Source organism: Lutra lutra, unplaced genomic scaffold (assembly GCF_902655055.1).
Source record: "Lutra lutra unplaced genomic scaffold, mLutLut1.2, whole genome shotgun sequence".
NCBI lineage: Eukaryota > Metazoa > Chordata > Mammalia > Carnivora > Mustelidae > Lutra > Lutra lutra.
This window is the reverse complement of record NW_025923843.1, coordinates 60070-79771: the sequence shown is the minus strand read 5'-3', so window position 1 is coordinate 79771 and position 19702 is coordinate 60070. Positions and strand designations below refer to the sequence as shown.

The window sequence follows — 19702 nt, the reverse complement described above, 5'->3', positions numbered from 1 at the left end:
TACGAAAGTTTCTCTCCATCTGAGGCTTCTCCAGAGTGCCGAAAGGAACGGTGTGCGCAGGGTTGGGAGGGGGAGTTGTGGCGCGGGCACAGCGTTCCCCAGGTAGAGGCCCCGAGGGACAGGACTCTGGAAACGGAAGGCTGAGGGAGCAGGTGAGGGTTCGTGTCCGGGGATCATGGAAGGGCCGGGCCCAGCGGACAGGGCCAGGTAGGGTACCACCGCAGGTTGAGGAGCAGGAGGCATCACACTCGCTGGAGTTTGACTCTAGGATGGCTTCCTGGCGGGGTTCGGACGGGACGGCTCACGAGGCCTGGCCAGGACCAGGGGGCTGCCCTGCTGACGTGCGATGCTTGAAGCGAGTTCGCTGGGCGTTTTCGGGCCAATTCTCACGAGCGTTCTGCCCAAACCGGGATCGCTTTGGGCAGAACGCTCGTGAGAATTGGCCGGCATTGGGCAGCCCTGCGGACCGCCCTGCTCCCCTTGGCCGAGGGCCCTTTCTCGCTCAGGGCCTGTTGCGGCTACCTGGAAAATGCGCCTAGACGGCGCGGCCCAACCGGGGGTCCTGGCGCAAGGGAGCATTCCTGGAGCAGAGTTGAGGGACGGGTTGCGGCCGGGTGTCCGCCTCCGCCTATTCGAACGGCTGGGGTGCCCAAGGGTGCGGATGACCTCAGTTGGGGAATGAAAGTTTCTCTCCCTCTGAGGCTTCTCTGGAGCTCCGAAGGGCACGGTTTGCACCGGGGTGGGAGGAGGAGTCGTGGTGCGGGGCTCAGGGATCCCCAGTTGGAGGCCCCGAGGAACAGGACCCTGGAAATGGATGGCTGAGGGAGCAGGCAACGGTTCGTGTCCAGGGTTCCGGGAAGGCCCAGCCCCAGCGTACAGGGATAGGTAGGGGACCACCAGAGGCTGAGGAGCAGGAGGCGTCGCACTCGCTGGAGCCTGACTCCCGGATGGCTTCCTGGCGGTGTTCAGGTGTGACGGCTCCCGAGGCCGGGCCAGGCCCAGTGGGCTGCCGTGCAGACGTGCAGCACCCGAAGCGAGTTCGCCGTGCGATTTCCGGCCATTACTCACAAGCGTTCTGCCCAAACCCGGATCGGTTTGGGCAGAATGCTCGTGAGAATTGGCCGGTGTAGGGCTGCTCTGCGACCGCCCTGCTCCCAGTGGCTGAGGGCCCTTTCTCGCTCAGTGCCTGTCGCGGCCACCCGGAAAACAAGCCCAGACAACGCGGCCCAACCGGGGGTCCCGGTGCAAGGGAGCAATCCCGGAGCAGAGTTGAGGGACGGGTTGCAGATGGGAGTTCACCTCTGCCTCTTCAGGCTGCTGGGGCCACAAAGGTGGGGCTGACCTCTGCAGGGGAACGAAGATTTCTCTCCCTCTGAGGCTTCTCCCGAACGCTGAAAGGCACGATTTGCGCAGGGTTGGGAGGGGGAGTCGTGTCGCAGGACTCAGGGTTCCCCAGGTGGAGGCCCCAAGGGACAGGACCCTGGAAACGGAAGGCTGAGGGATCAGGTGAGTGTTTGTGTCCATGGCTCAGGGAAGGCCCGGCCCCAACGGACAGGGCCAGGTAGGGGACCACCACAAGCTGAGGAGCATGAGGCCCCATCCTCGCTGAAGCCTGACTCCTGGAGGGATTCCTGGCGGGGTTCGGATGCGACAGCTCCCAATCCCGGGCCAGGCCCAGGGGGCTGCCGTGCAGACGTGCAGCGCCTGAAGCGAGTTCGCAGGGTGTTTTCTGGTCTATTCTCATGAGCGTTCTGCCAAAACCCGGCTCAGTTTGGGCAGAATGCTCGTGAGAATTGGCCAGCGATCTGTAGCCCTGAGGACCGCCCTGCTCCCCGTGGCCAAGGGCCATTACTCAGTCGGGGCCTGTCGCGACCACACAGAAAACGCGCCAGAACGACACGGCCCAACCGGTGGTCCCGGCAAGGGGGTGTGTTCCCGGAGCACAGTTGAGGGACTGGTTAGGGCCGGGTGTCTGCCTCCTCCTATTCGGGCTGCTGGGGCCCCCAAGGGTGGGCTGACCTCGGTTGGGGAACGAAGATTTCTCTCCTTCTGAGGCTTGTCCTTGGAGCCGAAAGGGACGTTTTGTGCTGGGGTAGAGGAGGTGTCGTGGCGCGATTCTCAGTGTTCCCCAGGTGGAGGTGCCGAGGGACAGGACCCTGGAAACCGAACGCTGAGGGAGCAGGCGAGGGTTCGAGTCCGGGGCTCAGGGAAGGCCCAGTCCAAGCGGACAGGGCCAGGTAGGGGACCACCACATTCTGAGGTACAGGAGGCCTCGCCCTCGCTGGAGCTTGACTCCAGGATGGCTTCTTGGCAGGGTTCGGACGCGACAGCTCACGAGGCCTGGCCAGGCCCAGGGGGCTGCCCTGCAGCTGTGCGGCGCCGGAAGCGAGTTAGCCGGCCAATTCTCAGGAGCGTTCTGCCCAAAATGGGATCGGTTTGGGCAGAAAGCTCGTTGAATTGGCCGGCGTTGGGCAGCCCTGCGGACCACCCTGCTCCCCCTGGCCAAGGGCCCTTTCTCGCTCAGGGCCTGTCGCAGCCACCCAGAAAACGTCCCTAGACGACGTGGCCCAACCGGGGATCCCGGCGCAAGGGACCATTCCCGGAGCAGAGTTGAGGGACGGGTTGCGGCCGGGGTCCGCCTCCGTCTATTCGAGCGGCTGGGGAAACCATGGGTGGGGATGACCTCAGTTGGGGAACGGAAGTTTCTCTCCATCTGAGGCTTCTCCAGAGAGCTGAAAGGCATGGTTTGCGCCGGTGTGGGAGGGGGAGTCGTGGCGCGGGACTCTGGGATCCCCAGGTGGAGGCCCCGAGGGACAGGAACCTGGCAACGGAAGGCTGAGGGAGCAGGTGAGTGTTAGTGGCCAGGTCCCGGGGCAGGCACGGCCCCAGCAGACAGGGCCAGGTAGGGCACCACCACAGGCTGAGGAGCAGGAGGCCTCGCCCTCACTGGAGCCTGACTCCCGGAGGGATTCCTGGCGGGCTTCATTCGCCATGGCTCACGATGCTGGGCCAGGCCCAGGGGGCTGCCCTGCAGACGTGCAGCACCTGAAGCGAGTTTGCCAGGTGTTTTCCAGCCAATTCTCACGAGCCTTCTGCCCAAACTGGGATCGATTTGGGCAGAACGCTCGTGAGAATTGGCAGGCATTGGGCGGCCCTGTGGACCGCCCTGCTCCCCGAAGCTAAGGGCCCTTTCTCGCTCGGGGCCTGTCACAGCCACCCGGAAAGGATGAATACCCAACTTTTGTAGCAACATGGACAGGACTGGAAGAGATTATGCTGAGTGAAATAAGTCAAGCAGAGAAAGCCAATGATCCTATGGTTTCACTTCTGTGTGGAGCATAACAAATAGCATGGAGGACAAGGGGGAGATGGAGAGGAGAAGGGAGTTGAGGGAAATTGGAAAGGGAGGTGAACCATGAGAGACTATGCACTCTGAAAAACAATCTGAGGGTTTTGAAGGGGCGGGGGGTGAGAGGTTGGGGGATGCAGGTGGTGGGTATTGTAGAGGGCACAGATTGCATGGAGCACTGGGTGTGGTGCAAAAATAATGAATACTGTTATGCTGAAAAAATAAAAAAAATTAATAAAAAAAAAAAAAAAAAAAAAAAAAAAAAAAAAAAAAAAAATAATGAAAAAATAAAAAAATTAAATAATAAAAAAAAGGAATGGCCATCTTCAAGGTGTCTGCATCTGATGAGAAAACTCATTGAGATCAACCACATTCAAGCCCCTAAAGCAAGGCTCATGAAATTTCTTTGAAAGATTTTCTTTCTTGATTTGAGAGAGAATGAGTGAGAGAGAGCATGAGAGAGGAGAAGGTCAAAGAGGGAGAAGCAGACTCCCCAAGGAGCTGGGAGCCCGAGGAGGCGGGACGAGATCTTGCAAGTCCGGGGTCATGACCTGAGCCCAAGGCAGTCGCTCAACCAATGGAGCCACGCAGGCGCAGGGCTCCAGAAATTGGTCAACAACAGCTGAGGGGCTCCTGGGCAGCACCCTCAGTGAAGTGCCCAACTCTTGGTTCTGGCTCAGGTGGTGATCTCAGGCTTTTGCCATTGAGCCTTGAGGCAAGCTCTGGGCTCAGGGCACAGTCCACTAGGACTCTCTCTTGGTCCTGCTCTTCCCACCTCTCCCACTCACGTGTGCTCTTTCCCTAAAACAAACAAGGAAAACCCTTCCAAGAAATGAACAAGGGTGGAGAGTGGGAGGGGTGGGGAGAGAAGCGACCAGCCTCGGGGCGAGGAGGAGGAGCCTGAGATGCTGCCCACCCTCCCAGGGCCAGGCTTCCTCAGCTGCCACCCATGCCACTGCAGCAGGGAGCAGCTGAGCCCTGGGAGTCTCAGCGCTAGGAGTGAATAGCGCCACAGGCGCCCTCTGAGCGCGCTCTCTTGGGGGGTGGTGGCCGCAGATCAGTCCAGGGAGGAGGCGCCCAAGTGCAGGCCATGGGGGGAGGGGCAGGCAGGATGTGCAGGGAGATCCCCATGGGACTGTCTGAGCTGCTGCAGGGCTTCACACTGCACGTGGTGAGGAACCACCCATGGACCCAGCCTTGCATCTAGCTCTTTGCTTAGCAGGGAGCCCGTTTTCCCCTCACTCTCTGCCTGCCTCTGTACCTACTTCTCATTTCTGTCTGTCAAAGGAAGAAATAAAATCTTGAAAAAAAATAATAAAACAACCCTCGATATTCTTGTCATTCATTAGGACCCCATGTGTCAACATTTAATTTTTCTTATTGAATTGAAGGCATTGGTTGATTGATTGACGAATTTGACAGAAGGAGAGAGACAGTGAGAGAGGGAGCCAAGTAGAGAGGAGGGAGGACAAGAAGGCGAAGTGCTAGCAGAGAGCCCCAGGCAGGGCTTGATCCCAAGACCCTGGAATCAGGACCACAGCAGAAAGCAGATGCTTCACAATGAATCCACCCAGGTGCCCCACTGCATGATTAAATCAGTTGTTCACTATTCAGTCCATTGGATGAAGCAACACTTTTTTGGGTCTGCCTTCTCTGTGGTAACACTAACACATTGTGTTTTCCTTGGCTCTTTTGTGATCACTGAGGATGTTAGGAATCTTTTCATGTGTTTATTGACTGATGGTTTTCTCCTTGGGATATTTCTGTTCAAGGATTTTCATTGTTTTGAAGTTACCTACCTTTCTGTCTTGATTCCGAGTTATCCTATCTAGATTTGTATACAGTTCCTTAGCTGGTTTCTCGATTGAGCTTTTCATCGTGTTAGTCCTGTCATTTGGTAGGCAAGATGTTTAGTTTTAAACTTGGAATGAGTAGAGTCCAACTTCCCAACCTTTCTTGGGCTTCCTGTTTTTGGTGTCCTGTTCCACTCATCTCTGCCACCTCCCCCAGATCCTTAAAACGTTTTCCTCTTGTATCTTAAAGAAAACTTCTGATGTTCTCTTTCGTATTTAGACTACATCAGTCTGGAATAGCGTTTTAGGTTCTGATGTTCCCTGTGGATATTCACGTCGTTTAGCACTGCTTTGTCAAAGTCTGCCCTTTTCTGTTTGTCTGTTTTCTCTGATCATTTCAAGAATCCTTTTGTAAGAAATCCTATACCATCAGATTCTCCTCTCACTCTCTTTCTCCCTCACTCTTGCTCTCTCTTCTTTCTTCAGATTTGCTGGGGATGACGAGTTCCTTTCATTTCCATGGAAATCGAAGAATTGGCTTATCCACATACACAGGCACTGGATAGCTAGGAAATTGGGATTGCATTGAATCTCTCCATCAAGGTGGGGTCCATTGAATCTTTACAATACCGATCATCCAATCTATGAACCTGTTCTGTTAACCTAGGTAACATATTAACATATTGGACATCCCATAAATTCCCCTAGTCATCTTTGATGGTGTTCTGTGTGGAGACTTCCTGGGTAGAGACTGTATAAAGGCTTGGGATAGATGAAGTCCTCCTTTTGGTGCTCTCATCAATAGGATTTTCAACTTTTGCTCGTATGTCACAGAATTCCAATGAATTTTTCTGAATTTTTAACTTATATACTTTGAGTAGTTCACTTCCTGATTCTAATACTTTGTCCATTCTCTTAGAATATCTTTCTATACAAATTTCACTCATTTTTTCCAGTTGTTATACCTTCACTGTTTCCTCCATCACTTCTTCTACTTGCTAGGACGTCCCCTTCTAGGTTGGTAGAAGAATTGTTCAATTTTAGGTGTTCAATACTACCGAATTTTGTTTCTGCCTTGGTGAGCTGATTGTGTATCTCGTAGAAGCAGCACATCGTTATGTGTGTATGTGGGTATTGATGCCATCTAACCAATTTAATCTTTTCATTAGAATATAGAAGCCATTGACATTTCATGAAATGACTGAGCCCCTCAATTTTTGTCCGTTGTCTTGCAATTTCTTTGCTTCATCCCTTTTTAGATCCATTCTTAAAAGTAAATTTTTTCTTTAAATGTATTTATTTTAAATTTTAAATTTAAATTTAAGTTAAATTTTTTCTTTTAAATGTTGATAAATGCTGTCAGTCCCCAAATCTCTGGTCACTTAAAGTATATACAAAATGAGAAAAAAGAATGTAGACTTAAAAAGAAGAACCTTTTAGCTTTTATAGGTCCTTCTTTGAAAGACTAGAGAATTCCCTTTCCCAAGAAGAAACAAATTCAGAAGGAAAGAGTAGGATGAAAGTCACCTTCATCAGCCTATAAACAGATACTCAATACCAGAAAAACTGTAAACTCCAAAAAGATGCCAACTGTTTAAAAAAAAATGGTAGACGACTTTAGGTAACAATAACTTCCATGGAGATTGAGGAGGTAGAGTTGGTCGAATTGTTCAGGAGGCACCAAAAGCTTGCAAATAACCTTGTAATGAAAGGAAGGAAGACTGAGATTCTGAACAAAAATGTTTTATTATTCAAAGAATTAAAAATAAAAATAAAAAAGAATATATATATATATATATATATATATATATATACACACACACATATATATGTGTGTGGGTGTCTGGGTAGTGTGGGGCAGGGATGCAGGCAGGATGTTCAGGGAGATCCCCACGGGGCTGTCGGAGCTGCTGCAGGGCTTTATGGTGGACGTGGTGAGACACCAGCCTGCCGACCCTGCCCTGAATCTGGCTCTTTGCTATATATATATATAACACATCTTCTTTATCCGTTCATCTGTTGATGGAAATCTAGGCTCTTTCCATAGTTTGGCTACTGTGGACATTGCTGCTATAAGCATGGGCTTAGGTATCCCTTTGGATAACTACATCTGTATCTTTGCGGTAAATACCCAGTAATGCAATTGCTGGGTAATAGTGTAGCTCTATTTTCAGCTTTTTGAGAAACCTCCATACTGTTTCCCAGAGTGGCTGCACCAGCTTGCATTCCCACCAACTGTGTAGGAGGGCTCCCCTTTCTCCGCATCCTTGCCAACAACTGTCATTTCCTGACTTGTTAATATTAGCCATTATGACTGGTGTGAGGTGGTATCTCTTTGAGGTTTTGATTTGTATTTCCCTGATGAGTGACGTTGATCACTTTTTCATGTGTCTATTGGCCATTTGGATACCTTCTTTGCAGAAATGTCTGTTCATGTCTTCTGCCCATTTCTTGTTTGGATTGTTCTTTGGATGTTGAATTTGATAAGTTCTTTATAGATTTGGATACTCACCCTTTATCTGATATGTTATTTGTAAATATCTTCTTCCATTCTGTCTGTTGTGTTTTGGTTTTGTTGACTGTTTGCTTTCCTGTGCAAAAGCTTTTGATCTTGATGAAGTCCCATAGTTCATTTTTGCCCTCATTTCCCTTGCCTTTGGTGATGTTTCTAGAAAGAATTTGCTGCAGCTGAGTTTGAAGAGCTTGCTGCCTGTGTTCTCCTCAAGGATTTTGATGGATTCCTATCTCACATTGAGGTCTTTCATCCATTTTGATTCTATTTTCATGTGTGGTGTAAAGAAATGGTCCAGTTTCATTCTTCTGCATGTGGCTGTCCCATTTTTCCAACACCATTTGTTGAAGAGGCTTTCTTTTTTCCATTGGACATTCTTTCCTGTTTTGTCAAAGATTATTTGTCCATAGAGTTGAGGGTTCATTTCTGGGCTCTCTATTCTGTTCCATTGATCTATGTGTCTGTTTTTTGTGCCATTACCATACTTAGACCTGAGTTTTTAGCCCCAATCTACACTGGTGCCTTATTAATGTGTCAGTCACTACATCTTGGGTTCTCCCCTTGAGCATATTTATGATAATTTGCACATCAGCTGTCTGCTACCTTACATAGACTAGGGCCATTTAGTAGGGAGTCTGACTGGCTCAGACCATGTAGCATGTGACTCTTGATCTTGGGGCCATGAGTTCAAGCTTCATGTTGAGTGTGGAGGTTGCTTAAGAATAAAATCTTGAAAAGAAAAAAAAAAAAAAAAAAGCAGAGCCATTAGGTGCTGTAGGTTAGAAACAAGAAGATGAGTACACATGGACACTAATGTAGCTGTCAATAGCCTTAAAAAAATTAGCAATGTTTGAAGCCTCATATACCACGTGTGCATCTCTCTAATTCAATCCGTTGGAGCAAATTCTCTGCTCAAGGGCTCACGTGATTAGATTGTGTCCATCAAGATGCCCTAAGACAGTCTCCCTATGTTAAGGTTCATATCTTCAATTACAGCTGTAATGTTCCCATGTAATGTAACATATCCACAGGCTCTAGAGAGTAGTGCACAGACATCATTCTGCCTATGGTAATGTGCATGTACATCTCTAAGTAACACATAAATGATTTTTTTAAACTATTAAATATCTTTTTATAAATATCCCAATTTGAGTTTTCTGTTTAATATTTTGTGCAATTTATTTATGTTGATGAATAATTCACTTATATTCACTGATACATTAGCACTACTAATTTATCCATTGTATGGTCAATGAATATTAGGTTGCTTCCAGCTTTTCCTATTATGGATAATGTTGCTGTAAAGCATTTTTGTATATGCCTGTTGGTGTTGTAGTATCAGTATCCAGAAGTGGAGTTTCTAGATGATACAGTATAATTATCTTCCACTTTATTTGATAATGCCAAATTGCTTTGCAGAAAGGTTGGGCCAGTTTGCTTAATTATTATTGTTGAATAATCCTTGACCACTGGGTAGTTGAAGCTCCTCATGCTCTTATTTGAGAGTATATTGGTAGTTCTTGTCATTTGTTCTAGACCCATGAAAAACCCTCCTGGGATTCTTTTTCTTAAGATTTTATTTATTTGAGAGAGAGAGAGGGAGAGAGAAGGAGCAGAGGGAGAGGGAGAAGCAGACTCCGTGCTGAGCAGGGAGCCCAATATGGGGCTCTATCCTGGAACTCTGTGATCATGACTGAGCTGAAGGCAGATGCTTAACTGAGCCACCAAGGCACCCCACCCTCTTGGGATTTTGACTGGAATAGTACTGTATCTACAGGAAGACTTGGTATCTTTAAGATACCAAGTCTTCCTATTCTTGAACATTCTTGAGTAACTCTTAGTTTGTATAGGTCTTTAAAATGTCTTTTAATCAAATTTTTAAAATGTATGCATGCTAGTCTTGTGCAGATGTTAGATTCACTTCACAGTGACTGATTGTGTCTTCATTGTAAATGGTTTTATTAAAGCACAATTTTCTTCTTTTGGGGGCCAAGTGCATAGAAATACAAATGAGTTTTGAATATTGATCTTATAGGCAACCGCTTTCCTAACCTCTTTATTCTTGCTAATATTTTCTCTGTAGCTTCTTTGGAGTTTTCTTGGTAAATGATCATATCATCTGCTACATCTGCTAATAATTGCAATTTTGTTCAACCTTTCCTATCCTTTTTCATTTATTTTTCTTATTTTGCTGGCTAGAAACTCCAATGGAAATATTGAATAGGAGTGGTGATAGGTGGCATCTTTGTCTTGTTGATTTTTAAAGGAGATGGTGGATGTTTCCAGAGTTTTCCCTTAAGAATATTTGCTATAGGGGCGCCTGGGTGGCTCAGTGGGTTAAGCCGCTGCCTTTGGCTCAGGTAATGATCTCAGAGTCCTGGGATCGAGCCCCGCATCGGGCTCTCTGCTCGGCAGGGAGCCTGCTTCCTCCTCTCTGCCTGCCTCTCTGCCTACTTGTGATCTCTCTGTCAAATAAATAAATAAATAAATCTTTAAAAAAAAAAAAAGAATATTTGCTCTAGTTTTTGGTATACAGGTCATGTCAGGTCAAGGAAGCACTTACTCATCCTAGTTTTCTGAGTTTGTTAAATCTTAAAAATGGTTTTCCACATCTGCTGAGGTGATAATGTGTGTACCCCCCCCCCATTTAATCTATGAGAATGATAAATGGAATTTATAAATTTTTCTATTAAGCAATGCTCACACTCCTGGGATAAACTCAACTTGATCATGGGTATCATCTGTTTTATATACACTGCTACACTTAGTTTGTTGAAGTTTCATTATTTTTTTCCTCAACATTGATGTGACTGGTGATAATTTTCCTTTTTTTATACAATTCTTACCTGGTTTTGTTATTAAGTTTAAACTTTCCTCATAGAATTAGTTGGGGAAAAAGTCATCTCTTCTTCTTGGGCATACAGTTCAACTATATTGGTAACATCTGACTGAAAATTGGCCAATGGAATGTGAAGTGACTTAAGCTATTTCTAGGACCGGTTCATAAAAATCTCCCATGCATAATCCACCATTCTTTTTTTCCCTAACCATGTTCACTTAAAAGCTGAACGAAAATGGTGGTACAAAAATAGAAGAACCCCAAGTCTCTGAACAACTGAGGGAACAGAGAGCACACTCCACCCTCTAGACAAACACATAAAGTGAACAGGCAATCAAAACTTCTATTGTGTGTCACTAATAAAGAACTTGGCACATTGAAGTGAACTGCAATTTTGATAAAATCCCAAGATATGTCATATTTAGTCATTTGCAGGGTAAGGAAAGTTGAAGGAACTGATGACAGAAACTGATTAGATGGTAGCCCATGTTATATATTGGCCAAACAATTGGTAGAAAAGTGATTGGCAATATTTAAGTACTAGCTGAGCTTTAGGAGGAGAGGTTGCAAAACTGTGACTCTCTTATATGTTGATTGTCACTAACTACATTTGGCAAAGTGTGATCGGGAAAAACAGACCTGTTTATAGGAAACAATGGAAGGTCACAGAGAGTCTAGAAATGTAAGGTACTGAATGATTGAAAACCTCACAGTCTCTAGGTGCCAGATGGTAAGAATAATTCAGTTTTATTAAGAACAGATCAAGAATGCTATCTTCTCACCCAGTTCTACCATTTAATTGAGATCAAGGCACAGGTGCAAAGTAAAGCTATAAAGCAAGCTTAAGAACTATGCCTAGGAACAACTACGTTGGATGTAGTGAATGGCAAATGAGACTGTCAGCAAACGTATCAGAAACCTACTAAATTTTTGAAGAAATCTATTGTGAAAGAAACCCAGTGTTTACCCTCCCCCCCCCCAAAAAAAAAGTTCCAACAAACAAACAAACAACACACCTTGTGACTCTTGAATGTGCCTTAGAGTAGCCCTTGGTTGGGCAGGAAGCTGATGGCAAAATTTCTCACCCTCAAGATGTTGTAACTGTAGGAATGTTTATTTAAAGATTTTATTTATTTATTTATTTGACAGAGAGAGAGTGCAAAAGCACAGGCAGGGGGAGGGACAGAGGAGAGAGAGAGAACCAGACTCCCTGCTGAGCAGAGAGCCCAATACAAGGTTCAATTGCAGAACCCTGAGATTCTGACCTGAGCCAAAGGCAGATGCTTAACCTACTGAGCCATCGAGGCTCCCCTGAAATACAACTTCATTTATTGTCGATCTCTGGTTGGTAAACTCCCTCATTTTTATCTATTTTAAAAACCTGGCTTGTCAGAGTTCTGTTGGAACACAACAGAGTGACCATTACTCCCAACACTTCGAGGATGTTCCTACACTAGTCTGGCTTCCTTTGTTGTGAGGGTATTACTGAATGAGCTTTTGGCTTCCTCTGTTGCTGTTTAAGAAATCTGTTGTTACTTTAATTATAGTTCCTTTATAGTGTGTTGGCAAACATATTAAAGGGATAAATGTAAATATTTTGTGGTTTGTGGGCCATGTGGTTTCTGTGGTCTAGGCTCAACTACTCAACTCTGCCTCTGTAGGCCAAAGCAGCCACACACAATACATGAATGAATGGCCAGGGCCGTGTTCCAATATTTCAGTAACAAAAAATTTGCCAACCCCTGCTTAACAGAGTTGCTCCTTCCCTTTGATTATCTTTTTAGATCTCTTTGCCTTTGAGTGTGGATTTCCCTTTATTTGTGCTTTCAGAATCTATCTTCTTTTTTAAAAGTTAATTCTGGAAAAATATTAGCTATTATCTCTCCAAGTACTCCCTTTCTTATATTCTTTTTGGGATTTTTGTTAGTTTTAACCTTCATAATTCTTACTGTTCCTTCATATTTTCCTTTTATCCCTTTGGGCAACACTCAATGAATTTTTTTCAGTTCATTAATTCTCTTTCCATCTGTTTACCCTGTCCATTGTGGGTTTTGATTTTAAGAATTGTTTCTCATTTTTTTAAGGGACTTTTGGGAAAACTGTTTTTATTAAAGCTGAAGATAACTGGTAGGTATGTATTTATCACAAATGCATACATGTTTGCTAAAGGACACAAATGTGGCAACAATGATACAAACTAGAAGCAATCCAAATGTTCAACAGTAGAATGAATAAATTTTGACATATTCATACAATGGAAATAATGAGAATATACAAAAGTGAAAATGAATTAAGTCATTGTACACAACTCCATGGAAGAACCTCATAAAAACACTTTTGAATGAAAGAATCTAGACACCAGAGTATATATCATATAATTCATTAATACAGGTTCAAAGTAGGAAGACCAGAGCTGTAGTATAAGGAATGTAGCAGAATTCTAAGACAGCCTGCAAGGTTCACTCCCACTGCTGTACATGCACTGTGTCACCCCTATCCTTTGACTATGGGTAGGACTTCGAATAACTTGATTTCTCTCTGTAATTAGGTTACATTAAATAGCAATGGTAAAGAAATTTTGCAGTTGTAATTAAGGTTCCTAATCAGTTGAGTTTGGATTGATTAATTAAAAGGAAGATTATACTGGGTGAACTTGACCTAATCAGATGAGCCCTTTCAAAGAGATTTTAGGCCCTCACTGTAGATTTGAAGGTAGAGAAATCCTCCTGCTGGCCACAGAGAAGCAAGCAACCATTTTGTGAACTGTGGAGGTGATCATGACTCAACCCAAGAGAGGCCTGAAGAAGGTGAGAATTATCCCCAGCCAACAGCTAGAAAACAGTGACTTTAGTCCCATGAACACATGAAAAAGGACCCTGAGCCCCAGATGAGATCAGACATGACCAACACCTTTATGACAGTCTGGTAAGATTCTAGGCAGTGAATCCGGCTTACTATACCTACACTTCTGACCCAGAGACTGTGAGACCACAAATTTGTGCTAACACCAATAAAGTTAGAGCTGTTAGCTGCCCAGGAATAAAAAACTAATACCAACAGCCAGGCAGTGGTTTCCCTTGGTGAGTGAGAGGTGATGATTGGGAAGGGAATCTGATGGAGCTTCTGGAATGCTGGTGATATTGTATTTCTTGATTTGGGTGTAGTCTAAATGAATGTTGACTTCATAAAATTCCATCAAGCTAGACACCTAATATATGTACAATCTATCAGGTATGTTCCACCTCAATACAAAGTTTACATAAAAAGAAAAATGAAAACAGAATGGACATAGGCATTGGTATGTATTGTATTATTTTATATACAAAGTCATTTTGGTGTGTGTATGAATCACCTACTACATCTACACATAGGATGATTTACATGTAGTCATAAGAGATCTTAACATGGCTGTATTTCTCTTACTCTTTTCCTGAGTTTTTTCAGTTCTGTCGGAATTTTTGTCTTTATTTCAATCTTATGTAAATTTGTATTCCTTTTTCTTCCCAGTATGAGGGAAAAAGAAAAAAAAAACTACAACTAAATTTTGGAATGGAATATTATCACTCCTGTTTTAAAATACACACTGGGGTTTTTTTTTTTTAATTTTTTTGTTGTTGTTTTTTTTAAAGTAAGCACACATTAACACTAATGCATTTCCATGTCTCTATTTCTCATTTTTAAAACTCCACTTCAATTTGTTCTTTCCAAACAGTATCTTTTTGTGAGCTTTATGTTAATTCTTTAAACATGTTAAACATTCCACAATCTGAATATAACAATTCCACTCTTTATATCCCTTAGGTATCTGGTTTTTTTTTTTTTTTTTCTTGTACGCTCATTGATTGTAGCTTCTCCATGATGAACGGTTTAGAAATTTTAATGTTAAGTTTTTCATATTTTCAAATTTTAATGTTAAATATTTCATATTTTCATAATGTTGCTACCTCACACAGATAGGATGGATTAACTCCTACAACAGAGGGTAGCACAATTTATAATAGTAACAGATTATTACTATTTTTCTTTTCATTCGAGGTACGATAAAGTTAGTTTTTTTTTTTTACTATTTCCCTTGGGCCAAATGATGTGGTTTTACAGGTCCTCTTTCTTCCTGTATTTAATAGCTCTTTCTTAATACAAAGAGAGCTGTATCTGCACCTCTCCCCCTGCAGGCTCCAGGCCACCATTACTGCCCAGCAGTACACCACATCCACTTTTCACCTAGTACTGCTTTCTCCTTTGCAGAATGCAGGTATTTCCCTGTCTTTACTGTTACTAGTCTGCTAGGGCTGCTATGACAAATACCACAGGCTGGGTGGCTTCAAGAACGTGAATTTATTTTCTCACAATTCTGGAGGCTGAAGTCCAAATGCAAAGCCTTAGCAGGCTGGGTTTCTTCTGCAGTCTCTCCCCTTGGCTTGTAGAGAGCTGCCTTCCTACAGCTGAAGGTGCATTTGACCCTCCTCTTCCCTCCCCTCCCCCACCAAACCCTCTCTCTCCTCCTCCCCTACTCATCCTTTATTTTTAGCACTTACCCCCTGTGAAGCCCTGTGCCAAGTGCTTTGTGAGGGTTCTCTCACTTACTGGTCTTAAGGCTCTCCCAGGTGAGTACTGTGAGGGGCTCATTTTCATAGGTAAGGAAACCTGGCCAGAGAGGCTGGGTCATTTTCTGACATCACATAGCCAATACAGGGTCCAGCTGGTATTTTAGCACTGGAGATGCATGAGCAGGCACAGCACACATCCACACGCCCACTGACAGAAGGTACTGTAACATACAGCAGTTATATACATCAAGGAAGGCTCCGATGCTAACTCCAAAATCACATCACAGAGGTTAGTAGTCCATGCAGAAAGTTGTCTCATGTGATTTCCTTCTGTTTGCAGACATCCCTGGTGTCTCCGTATGTTCTCATCTCTCCTTGTAAGGAGGCCAGACTGGATCAGGGCCCACCCTGATGACCTCCTTTAACCTTAATTACCTCCTTGAGGCTCATCTCCAAATACACTCACCTTCTGAGGTCCTGGGGGGTAGCATCTCAACATATGAATTTGGGGGGGACACAATTTAGTCCATTAACAGCTATACATGTGAAGTTTGGGGATCATTTATGTATCATTTCTACGTTTTTTAACCTATGTTGATAGAAGTCTTCTATAGGAATTTAAAAGTGTTTCAAACATTATCTGAAAATACTCAAGACCCCATTCTCCAAAATTATAACTAAAAACCCACAATAAAGTTCTAAGTTTTTTAAACTTTTTTTTTTTTAATTGTAACATTTCAGACAACTATTTCTGGGAAGGGGTATATATTTACAGATATTAGATTCCAGTAAATACTAATTTAGGCATCTTTACTGCTGAAAGCAGTATAAGCAAATTGAAAGAAAACACTTGGGAGTCAGATCTGTGGCTGAGTGCTGCCATACTGGTTAACCCTTTAACTACTGTGCTTCTTTGAACCCTTTCTGAATATCAAAGGAGAGTAATTCCACTCTTACTGTGCATTGTCCTAAACATTAAATAATAATGCAATTTAAAACAATAGTTCTAAAATTTGGCACACTACTTAACAAACACTGGGAAGCACATTTTAAAATATGCCATTTTTAGGTCTGTTCAGCAAAGGAGTCCATGGGTCTATGGTCAGGCTTAGGAATTTATAATTTTCAAAAGCTTCTCCAGTTGATCCTGTGGCCCAGTTATTATTGTTATTTTGTTCTCTTCTTTTTTTAGATTTTATTTAGTTATTTGACAGAGAGAGAGACAGCTAGAGAGGGAACACAAGCAGGGGGAGTGGGAGAGGGAGAAGCAGGCTGTCCATACAGCAAAGAGCTTGATATGGGGGATTTGGGGCTAGATCCCAGAACCCTGGGATCATGACCGGGGCCCAAGGCAGACACTCAACATCTGAGCCACCCAGGCACTCCTAGCCCAGTTAAAAATAAATTCTAGATTCTGGCCACTTGGAACCTACACATATAGGCAAGAAGAAAACAGAAATATATGATAAAGGATAAAAGCGAGGAAAAATATGTCCAGGGAGAAACATGGAGGCAGAAGGCATTCTAAATAATAGAAATAGAATGGAGACAATGAGCAACTGAAAGTAAACTAAAAATATTTTTTAAATGAAAACATTTTACAAATAAACAAGTCATATGTTATCATTGTGCAAATGCTACTATAAAAGAGCAAAGTCTCCTGTTCCCTCCTGCCATGGATCATCTGAGACGTCCCTAAATCACATACAAACATACCCTCTCTGCTGGGTTTCAAAATTATACACACATGTATACACACATGTATACGACAGTATCGAACTGTTTGGTAATTTTTTTTTTTCACTTAATTGTATATTAGGAACACCTTCAGACCTGACTCATGTTTAGTGGCTGGATACATCACTCATGTTCAGATTTTATATATAAAATGCAAATAATATATATCACATGTGCATTTACTAGCACTTATGCAACTATTTCCATAAGAGTGATTACCTACCTACCTATGTTGTGTTCCTCCCACCATTTTCTTCCTTTTTTTTTTTTAAAGGATTTTATTTATTTATTTGACACAGAGAGGTCACAAGGATGCAGAGAGGCAAGCAGAGAGAGGGGGAAGCAGGCTCCCTGCTGAGCAGAGAGCCTGATGTGGGGCTTGATCCCAGGACTCTGAGACCATGACCTGAGCCGAAGGCAGAGGCTTAACCCACTGAGCCACCCAGGCACCCCTCTTCATACCTTTTTCTATATAACCTGACAATTCCACTTGTTAACCAAGAAATGACTTCAGTTTCAAAATATGCCAAATACATTCAGCTTCTCTCTATATATATATTCATATATATGTATATTCAATATAATATATATTATCAATATATACATATCCAGCATAATACACAGCACACATTGTAAGTGAGGACTTGGTGAAGTTCAGGACTGAAAGGAGTTCTTGGCCTGCTTGCCTGGAAAGTGCAATAGTTCCTTGTAGACCTCTTGTCATTGCTTCCAAAATTTCTTCTAGAATAAAAATTAATACAAAAGGTAAAAATCAAAATCATCTGGTGAAGAGTATACGTATGATCATTAAACAGTTCAGTAAGATTGTAAATGCAGACTATTTACAAATTCTACTCATCTGAGAAAATAATGTATACCAAGTAAATTTCTATTCAAACTGACTTTGGTCAAATGGAAACACCTGGATTTTCATGGTATCATGGAGAACTCTAATCAGACTGAATGGCCTTGCTTTGCAGTGGTGGCTACTCTGGATTCAAACAATTACATTTCTTGTTATAGCAAACAATTAGTTTAGTTGCTTGGCTCCCATCCTGGCCTTCCACACTTCTTCTGGGATGAAAAAAGTCAATGAAAGTAGGGCAAACTGTACAGTGACACTAAACAGTGGAAGTAAATGAAGTAGCTTATTTCTTTCAGGCATATTGAAAAAAGCAACACCTTCCCTTTTGTCAGTAAGTAATAGTAAAAAGACTGAATTAAGAAAATGGAGTTACAAACAAAGGAAAACTTAGTAATCATGATGTGATTTGAGGGGCTAAGGATGTAAGGTATAAGATGAAAATCAAACTTCTGTACTGAAAGAGAAGAAAGACTATGGCTAATTTAGTTATGGAGTCATCTGAAAACCAAGATCTAAAAATCCATACCATGAGCCATATCCATAACAAAACTTCACACGAACTGAAGAGTACATAGCAGAATTGTTAAGGGCATGAAGACTACAATATGGAGGGAGAAGACTGCAATGTGGAGAGAAAATTCGTAATATTCAGGGTGAGGTGTTAAAAGAGGATATTCCAGATTTTGTGTTTGAATTAATTAGTTTAACCATTAGGGGAAAAACTGTCCTCCCCCCTTTAAAAAATTGTACTTTCTAAAACAAGAAAAAACTACATCTTAAAAATCTCTCTTCTTTCAATATGAGTGTTATGTTTGTGTGAGCTGTTGTCAGTGATTCTATTTATAATATCTCAGGTTACTTTATAGTCTTCAACATCATTAACTTTTGCTTTCAGCAAAGTAAGTGGTTAAAGATAAACTGGTCTGGACTACCTGGATTGTTTTCTTTGACGGTAACTAGATAGAATAATCCTCTTGGTGACAGAAGATCTTCAACCAGTGGGAAGAATCAGTCCATGACTTCCCGACCATTTCTGCCACCAGCCCAAGCTGCTTCTACTCCATGACCTCCTACCTGTGACCATTTAGAAAAGACTGTTTTGTTTTGATTTAAGTTACATTTAGAATCACACACAGAATCTTTCTGACAAGTAACATTCACCAAACAAGTATATACTTTGTATTTTACTGCTGTCCAGGAGGCAGAAAAGTTGAATCTGAGCCCCACCACTTCCTAGCCCTGTGACCTTATGTAAATTTGTCATTTTTATGAATTAGTTTTCTTTCTTATCTGTAAAATCAGAAAAACAATAGTTTCAACTGTGAAAGTAGAAAAATGATAACAAATTAATTTCTTCCATTGCTAGGAATAATGGAGGAAATATATTTGAAGTTTGAAAACACTGCTTTGCACATATCAAGTGCTTAGTAATAGTTGTTACTATTTATGCAGTATTTATATTGATAGACATGATTCTTATACTTAATACAGAACAATCAGGAAGAAACTAAAAGGGAGCTCTTACATTATAAGAGATTTACTTTGCAGGAAGTTAGTTTCAACATGTCCCGCTAAATCTGGCTCTCTTCTAGATTAAAGTATGAATTGTATAGACCTTTTTAAGGAACCCATTTAATACATAAAGTCTTACCGAAGCGTTTCTTCATCTAACAATCTAATTATATCATAGAAGCAAAACCCATGAGATTTCATGAGGTTTTAAATTTTTTTAGATTTTTATCATTGTATATTGTTTTCAAAACTAAAGAATATTTTGAAGAAACCATTCAAAAAGTATTTTAACCCTAACAATTATTTTCTTTCTACATCTTTCATTGTTTTTGTCCATAGTTTAGTTTAAATTAATTGTATACAATCATGCTTACTGTTTTTATTCAATTAAATGGTATACATCTCTTCATTAATGTAAATTTCTTTATACCTATAATTTTATACATATACTATTTTATAAATAAGAGAAATACATTCATTATACCTGCTTTTAAAAAAATTGCACTTTCCCTTTTTACTGTTTTGCTTGCCTGCTCCTTCCCCATCTC

The 19702-nt window shown here is 42.7% G+C and overlaps 1 long non-coding RNA gene across 1 annotated transcript; it reads right to left on the bottom strand.

Moving 5' to 3' along the window:
* Nucleotides 1–17110: 17110 nt before the first annotated feature.
* On the bottom strand, nucleotides 17111–18886 carry LOC125092691 (uncharacterized). Its single transcript, XR_007125043.1, has 3 exons — nucleotides 18804–18886; nucleotides 18575–18716; nucleotides 17111–17518 (listed from the first exon to the last, which is right to left on the bottom strand). It is a non-coding gene; the product is annotated as an uncharacterized LOC125092691 (long non-coding RNA).
* Between the last annotated feature and the right edge of the window lie 816 nt (nucleotides 18887–19702).